This window comes from Myotis yumanensis, unplaced genomic scaffold, assembly GCF_028538775.1.
Source record: "Myotis yumanensis isolate MYYU_CA2020_CCGP unplaced genomic scaffold, mMyoYum1.0.hap1 SCAF_15, whole genome shotgun sequence".
Lineage (NCBI taxonomy): Eukaryota > Metazoa > Chordata > Mammalia > Chiroptera > Vespertilionidae > Myotis > Myotis yumanensis.
In genome coordinates this window covers 13,516,461-13,525,371 of record NW_027223766.1, presented here as the reverse complement: position 1 = coordinate 13,525,371, position 8,911 = coordinate 13,516,461, and the positions used below count along the sequence as shown (strand labels likewise).

The 8,911-nt window shown below is 45.8% G+C and overlaps 1 protein-coding gene across 1 annotated transcript in view; it reads left to right on the top strand.

Annotated features, from left to right (window-relative positions):
• The first annotated feature begins 2,086 nt into the window (after window positions 1-2,086).
• HNF4G (hepatocyte nuclear factor 4 gamma) overlaps window positions 2,087-8,911 on the top strand; it is a 90,239-nt gene continuing 83,414 nt past the window's right edge. The window contains exon 1 of the mRNA XM_070392118.1: window positions 2,087-2,154. The gene's annotated coding sequence lies outside the window, so the exon portion shown is untranslated. The remainder of the gene's footprint in view (window positions 2,155-8,911) is intronic.

The following is an 8,911-nucleotide window of genomic DNA, read 5'->3' as shown; positions in this document are numbered from 1 at the left end:
ACCCGTCCACACACTCTCCGAGAGTTTTCTAAGTTAGGCAAATCAGTGCTCCCTTCAGATGGCCACTAAGCCTCAGCAGAACGGGTTATCCGTCCACGAAGGGGCTGCTATCATTAGTCAGAATCCTTGCGCTGATAAAATCCTCTGGCAGAGCGTCTACATATGGCGCCAAAATACCTTTGAACACAGGACATGGGACGGGCATTTCCTTGGTGAACAGCGCATCCACCACATCGATGTTGAGCTGATACCCAAACCCACCGAACATCCAGAATTCACAGAGAAATAAAACTGTTGAACTAAAATAGGGTTTCTCTGGTGGAAACAAGTGTCCAATGGCATTAGAACTTCCGTGAATGGGGGATGGAGAATTTCTGTCTCCAGACTTTCAGCGTTTTATGGGAACTAAATATTTAATATTTTGGCATATAATGAGGCAGCCTTCACTATCCGCGTCGCTGGGAATATTTTTAAAGCGACTGTCGGCAGGTGATCTATAAACAGCGCACCTGCGGAAGATTTGCATCCTGAACAGGACCCGCTAATTGTTACTTTTCCGCCTCAGCCTCCTCTGAAGGGGTTCCAGGGGGACAGAGGCCGCTTTCCTGACACCGTTTGCGCAATGGAGACCCAAAGAATGTGTTTTGCTCAAGAAGGTTGACCCAAAGAAAATACTATAGGACCTCTCCCCTTTGTTCTGATTTCTAAAACAACCTACTACTTGTTTTTAAAAGAATCTTTCGGCAAGAGATTCAGAACGAGGAAACCAAGTTTAGTAAACTCGATCTAAAAGGGAAAAAAACAACAACAAGGCAACAAACCCTGGCCCTTTGATGTCCCTGGCATGGTTATTAAGGTCTTAAAATAACCGCCAACCCCCAGGTCGGAACAGAAAAATCTTACGGATTAAATGACTATTTATCTCATGCGGATAATTACTTGTTTGACCTGAAGTCATTCATTCCTGAAACCACCACGTTAAATTGTTAAGATGTTTCTAAGCGCCACCGCTCCGGCGATAGCGCGCGGTTAACACAAGCCTGGCCCAGGTGGCCCGCGGGTCTGAGCATCATTCCTCCCAGCGCCCAGCTGGGAAGGCGCGGGCAGGGGAGGGAGGGGACGGGAGCTTCCCGTCGGTGCGCAGCGAAGAGGCGCTAAGGACCGAAGCCACAGGTGGCCGCGCCGCCCGGGATGTGGGACTCCTCTCCCCCTCCTCCCGGACTCAGGCCGAGCAAGGCGGTCCCCAGCGCCAGGGCCGGAGCGAACCCCAGCGGCTCAGGTGCAGTTTCGAAACGCTTGCGTTTTCCCCTGGTGCCGTGGCCGCACGGCTGTCTCTAGGAACCTGTTTAATTCCCTTTCATCACACTTCCGGCCCTTGGCTGGCCCTCATTGGCCCGGAGTTAAACCTGCGTTCTGGGGGGGGGGAGGGGGGAGGCTCCCCCCGCCTCGGCGCTGCTCCGGGTACACGCCGCTCCAGCCAAGACGCGCCTGGGGTGGGGGGTAGCCGGGGGGCACAATGCCGGGTCTGCCGAGGCCTCGCAGGGCCACAGGCCACAGGCGGCACCTGGCGGGGCTCCCCAGGCGCGGGCGGCGGGGGAGCGGTGACTCCGGCCCCGATGGGCCGGCCGCGGTGCGCTCCGCGCTGGCGGTGGGCGTCAGGCACGTGGCGTGGCGCTGGCGGCCCGGCGGCCTCCGGGAGGGAGGTCCGGCGGGGACTCGGTGGCCCGCCCGCCGGTCGCCCGGCGCTCGGCCCGGGGAGAGGAGCGCGGCCTCGCCGCTTTCAGTTCTCCCCGAGGCCGCTGGTTACTGTTTAACATCCCCACCCACGTCTCCGTTTGCTCAGGGGATCGATCGGCTGGTGGGAGCCGGGCCGCTGTCTGGTCGCCACCCAGCGAACCTCATATCCTCCCGCCATATGGTCTACAGTCTGGGCGGGAGCCCGGGGGCCACACACAAACAAACAAACAACCGCCGCGTCCCCGGGCGCCTCTCCCCCCGCGCGCGGCCCCACCCCCACCCCCACCCCCGCCCGCGGCCAACTTCCCCGACTCGGAAAAGTGCGGCCCCGACGCGGCTGCGGGGCGGGCGGGGGACCTGCGGCCGGAGATGCGGCGGCCGCCGCGCTGCTGACCGCGACGCCACTGCTCCGCGCAGGTAAGTGTGACCCCGCGCCCCCCGCCCTCCGCGAATCCCCGAGCCCCGCAGGCTTCGGGAGGAGGAGGGGCCAGGCTGGAGGCCCCCGGGGCCAGGCAGGTTGGAAACAGATACCCCGAGGCCGCCCGCAGCCCGCGGAGCGGGAAGGGGAAGGGGCTGGAGCAGAGGCCGCCAGGGGCGCAGGCAGCCTCGGGCACGCGCCGGCCGCCAGCCCTGCCAGGACCATGAAGGAAAGTGGGATTTGTTGGAGAGAGCGCTCTGGTGTCTGCAGAGGGTCACGTGGCTGCCAGGCCCCTGGGGGCTTTGGCGGATGGAGTCTGTGTGGCCTGGGCCTAGGCTCGGGCTCCTGGATGCCTGTGGACCGTGCAGGTTGGTGGGGAGGGGCTTGGTCCTGGAGCATCACCCCAAGGCTTTGGCTCCAGGCTCAGCTTCTGTGGGTTCTCTGGAGAGACATTTGGGGAGTGGGCGTCTTCTGGTGACCCTGCTGGGCTGTTATAGGAAAAACTATATATATATACATACACACACACACATTTACCTACATGTACATTTACCTGCAGGTACATTTACATATATCTACATGTACATATAAATATATTTACCTACGCATACATAAATACATATATTTACATATATATATATATATATATATATATACACACACTTATATATTTATTTAAACCGTTTAGCTTCCTTTGGGAAGAAATGTTCTTTGCAAGCTTGTTTAGACAATGCACTAGTTAAGCGATTGTTACTTCATGTCTAACGGGCTGAGCCAGCACGTGATAAGACCTTGGCTTTGGATATCATAGGTGTTTCACACCTGATGTGCCCTGTTCCTAAGGCTTGCTCAACACCATTGAAGGCCCCTCTCCAGCATGCAGACGGTGTCTAGTCGGCCTTCACAGGAGGCCGAGAGTTGGAGAGTGCAGCCTGCGGAAGCTCTCAACTCCTGGGAGACTCTGAGAACTGAACACCTCACTGAGAGGAACATTCCTGTTTGGTTTTGTTACTTCTTCCTGATTTTCCACTCATTTTACGTTTCTCCTCTCTGCACAAGGGTTTATTCATGGTTAAAATATTCTTCCTCTCCAGCTATCACCATTTTCCCATCAAAATCCTCCTGTTCCCACCCTCTCTGGACACACCTTCTCTGTTTTCCTCTTCTGTGCACCTGCTATCATTCTTCATTGTGCCTTTGAAGTCAGAGGCCAAGTGTAGGGTTGGGCTCCCCTCTGGTACCATTTGGGGGAGAGGGGAGGAGAGGGAGGTGGCCAGTAGCAGTGGTAAGATCTCATTTTTCACTTTTCTCCCATTCCTCCTAAGCTCCATTTATAAGACTACAAATACAGAATTTTTCTCAGTGTGCGTTATGAAGGTAGTGCAACCCTTTTACTAAAGTGTGTCTATTAACAAATCATAAGCGTTTATTCTGCAAGTGTGATTATAAGACAGTGCAGATTAACTTAGGGGACTACTAAGATTTTTCTAAATGCCTGCATGTAAATAATAACTTTATTTTTGAGTTCTCTGTTTCTTTTGAAAATTCTTATTACTTCTATGAATTTGAAAGTACTACTTGCTTATAAAGCATCATGAAAATTATTGTAAAATACAAAGTGAACCCCTTTCCTGTTTTACTCTGTATGTGTAACTACCATTGCTGGCTGGGTTTATGTCCCTCCTTCTGTATAAACAGGAATTTTTCCTTCATTATTTAAAAAAAATGAATAATGGTTCTGAGACTTATTTTTCTTTAATAGTTTTCAAATATTTATCTGTCAATATATGAAGAATTTTTTTTCCCTAGTGCATGTACTCTGTGTAGCCAGCCAGTATCCCCAGAATATTCGCTTGGGTTTTCCAATTTCTTACTATTATAAACAGTGCTGCCACGAATATTTGTGTTCATTATCTCTGCACGAGTGCTGCAGAATGTTGATTCTGAGAGGATTGCTGGCTCCAGGGGCTGTTTACTTTAAATTTGCTAACTACTGCAGAGAGCCTTCCTCACTTCCCACCGGATATTGACCAGGCTCTTACCCACACTGGATAAGAATGATGGAAGATGTTGCCCATCTGATGGCTGAAAAATTGATTTCTCATTGTTGTAGTTTAATATTTAGAAATTATATGGACCAGTCCTGGAACGCCTGATTTGCAGAGTCTGAGAATTTTGCTTTAAAAATATAATAAAGTAGAAAGGGAATTAACTGCATTTCAAAATACGACCTTATTTTGAGCTTCTAAAAGATACCACTGCATTCGTTGTTATCTATCCATTTACTGAAGGGCTAGAGGTACTGGTGCATGCTAAGTGAGATGTCTATGTTGCAAACACGAGACTATAGTGTGCCTACTAGTTGGTGGTGTGATTTTGTGGCTCTTGACTTACACGTTTGCCAACTTTATTAACAAGGATTCCGTTCTCTGGGAATGAAGGCATGGTCTCCAATGAGATATCATAGCTTTCGATCCTTAACAAGTTGTAGGTGCAAACAAAACAACAGAGAGCACCAAGATGCATCCTTGTGGAATCACTTCTTCCACCCTCCCCTTGGGAACTCTCACCTGTTAGTATTGATCAGCTCATGCACAGACAGGAAGGCTTCAAATATGGTTTACTCTTAGAGCTGAACAAACGATTTAGGAATATTTGTAATACATATTTTTAGCTAATACTTATTGAATCCTTAATATGTGCTAATAATATTCTAAGTCACTTATAAGCATTTTTTTCTTTTAGTTTCTTTAAACAACCCTGTGCAGTTCATGCTAATATTCTCCCCCGTTTCAGATGGGAAAAATGAAGCAGAAATTTTAAAAGTTGAGTAAGGTCACACATCTACAAAGGGTAAATGTGGAGATTCAAATCCAGGCATGGTGGCGCTAGGCTATGAGAGTAACCAGGCTGCTCCATCTGGTCATTGGTTGCTCACTGCACAGGGGTGCCCACCAGAGGGGGAAATACAAACCTGAACCTTGGCAGGACCCACAGGCCATGCCATGTTCCCTTGCTCTTGGCTGGGCATTCCAGGGGGAGGGCACTTTTCTAGGTCACAGCAGATCTGTAAGGGCCCACAGCACCCTTACAGGTATACACATTCGGATGCTCACGTAAGTACCTTTGGAACTCAACACTGTCTTGCCCATTCATTATGGATACATCTTTAAGAACAAAGACCGGCCTTATTTACTGCCTATCCTTGCTACCTTATATTTAGTACTGGATGGCCCAGTATGTTCTCCACATGGGAGACTTAGCTCAGAGCCTGTGGTGTTGTGTTGCTGTGAATATCTTTGGTTTTATCAAGACATTTTTCTGGAAAAGCTATAAGGAGTTCGTGTGTGTGTGTGTGTGTGTGTGTGTGTGTACATGCGTGTGTGTGTGCACACATGAGTCTTTTAACATTTGGAGGTACGTGAAGGTTTTTGAGGATGACCAACTCATGGCATATAAGCCAAGAGAGAAGGCTTTATTGTCATATAGGGAGGTTTATATTCCTGTTAAGCTATTTACTAAAGGGAGGGCAGAGGATAGGGGACTTGGGCAAGTTAACTTTTTTGAGGCCCAATTTCCTCATTTTTGAAGTAAATGATTGTAATACCTATCTCATAGACTTAGTATGATTATTAAATATGTTAATACATGAAGACCTTTTGAACAATGCCTGGCATTTAGTAAGTACCCAATAAGTATTTGGTATTGCTGTTGTAGTTGTTATAGAATGAGATAAAGCATCTAAACACTGCTTGATTCATAGTAAGTTCTTAATGTGTCACCTGCTTTTATTGACACTCTCTCTGGAGAAATTGTACTTACATACTCAAATTGTACATGGCTTCAGGAGTTTATGAATCCCTAGAAACCTGGCCACAGCCTCTAATAGGCCTTGGAGATACAATGGTGAGTAAGAGACACGGTCCCTGAGTTCATGGGGCTGTTAGTGAGGCAGTGTAGAAAAGGATCGCCCTGCATGTAGTCCAGTGGTTAGAACCTGGGCTTTGCAGGCATCCACACCACTGTGTGAATCTCAGCTCTGCCTTCTCCCAGCTGTGTCCTAAGCGAGTTCTCAATGCCTGTGCTCAGTTAAAAAAGTTGTAAAATGAGAATAATAGTCCTCACTCTCAGAGTATAATTAATGGATTAATTAATTCTTGTATTATTTAAACCAAGCATGTTATTTGTTGAATGTTTGACCTTTCTATACACTCTATTTCAATCTAGAAGAATCACATTTATCTATGATAACAAAATGTCCACATGGACATCTAGGTATTGTATCCCCATCACTTAAAAGTGCCGGCTGAAAACATCATTTGGGCCTGGCAGTTTAGTTATTTTCAGTGTTTTGAATCTTTGAGTATTTTTCTTTTCTAGTTCCATACTGAGTATGCTTTGCTTGTGCCCTTGACTACCTTGGGTCATGGTTACAGGTTGTAAACAGTTGGTGTATATTAGTTTAGCAGGAATGAACTTATGTGCACTGTACCAGGTGCCCGGAACACAAATATAAATAAACAGCATCTCCACCCTCAAACACAAATAATTTACTTGGAAGAAAAACACACATCACCTTCTATACCATATGTGATAACTTCGGCATTGGTGCCATAGATAGAAATACTATGGGAAATGGAAGCACAAAGCATAGTTTGAAGAGTCTGGAGAGATTTTACGAAGGAGTTAATGACTTCCTGATTAGGACTTGCTGAATAGAGAAGAATCAGAAAGATGTTTGGGGCAGAGGATATTACATGTGTAATAGATGGAGCAACAAGAGATGAAATGGGGAAGGAACACTGGGCCAGATTCTGACAATCTTGAATGTGGGTGACAAAGATTTGGGCTCTGTTATCTAGGCCAGCGGTCACTAACCTTTCGGACCTCACAGACCACCAGTGGTCCATGGACCACCAGTTGGCAACCACTGAGGCAATGGGGAGCCATCAAAAGTCTGCAAGTAGATTGAGTTATGAAAGCCCTCTCCCTTTTTTTGCTCCAGGTTAATTGAAACATTTTGGAGGACAGATTAAAGAGGGAGAGACAAGAGGCAGGGCAACAGTAGGAAGCTTTCACAAGAGTCCCCTGGCCACAGTGAAGATGCAAACAGGATAGGATAGAATCCAGTGATGCTTCAAAGGTGTTTAAACTGTAAGAACTATAGAGTGTGGAAGAGGAGAGAAAGCAGGGGATTGAAGCTGACCTTAAGTCCATATTCTTTAGGATTGTACAGGACACTTTGATTTTATTATGCTTATTAGGAATTTATAGTTTTTTAACTATTCTTACAACTTGTTCATGCTTTAAAACTTAGTCTGTATGGCAAAACTAAACTTTATTCGGTCACTTAACTGAGGTTGTTAGGTAAGTAGGAAGACTATTGTTTCCATAGCTTGGGCTAATTTTCAGCAAAGTAATTATTATTTCTAACCTAAGTTTTTGCAACAACCAACTGCTCCCTCTTCCTTATCTTCCTGGCCTCCATTCAGGTCCCCAGGTGGCAGTTAGAGTGACAGAGAGAAAGCCAATTTGGTCATTTTGTTTTTTTAAAAAAACAAGTTGTTAAGCCATGGCTAGTGTGGCTCAGTTGTTTGAGCATCATCCTGTGCACCTAAAGGTTTCTGGTTCAATTCTCTGTCAGGTTGTTGGTTCAATCCCCGGTTGGGGTGCAAATGGGAGGCAACCAGTCTATGTTTCTCTCTCACATCAATGTTTCTTTCTCTCTCCCTATCCCTTCCTCTCTCTCTCAAATAAAAAAAAAAAACATATTGAAAAAACCCATTTGTTAATTTTTTAATGCCTTAATACCCTTAGTCTGCAGTCCATGTGACTTCCACTCCAAGCCTCATCTCTCTCTTTTTGAGGTCCCAGACTTAAAACTTCAGCTGGAATAAGTATTTTAGTTTCACAAATGCACTGTTCTCTGTATCTTCAAAAGTGATGTTTCAATCATTTGAAACAGGCACCATCCCCATCATTTCCCCCCCATCATTCTAGCCAACTTCCCTTTATCTTTGCTTAAATACCACCTTCAAAATCTTTTCTAATCTACTGACCCAATATAACAATTTAGTGTATCTTGTACTTTCCCTGTCATAATTACCAAGTTCATCACACACTGTGGTTGGATGTTTGACAGTCATTCTCCCAGACTTGACTGTTAGACATCTGAGGGTAGGAACTCTGTTATTCTGAACCACTTTTTAAATTGGGCCTTTAATTCAAGCTTAATGAGGATGTGTTCACTGAATAAATGAGTAATTGTAATGGAGAAAAAAGGTGAAATACCAATAAAATAAGTGTGTTGAGAACCTCATTTCCAAGCACTACATTCTGTATTGGGATAAAACAGTGACTAGAACCGTTCTCTCCTAAGATTTTCATGTCTGGTTGGGGATATGAAAGACAATATTTCTACTCACTGTGATAAGAGCAAACATGGGATACTGGAGAAAGATTACAGGAACCTAGCAAAAGCCATACCAACTTTTTTGGAGTAGGTTACACAAGGGATGACATAGGAATTTTTTATTTTTAATTTAAGAGGGATATAATTTATTAATATTGAATATAATTACTCGGATAATTATATTGAGATGTAATTTACATTAGTTAAAATCCATTATTTTTTATAGTATACACCTCAGTGAGTTTGACAAGTGTATGCCTTCGTGTAACCACTGTCACAGTGAAGATATAGAACATTTTTTGCCCCTTCCCCCTCAAATTGCCTTATGCCCTTTAAGCAGTCAG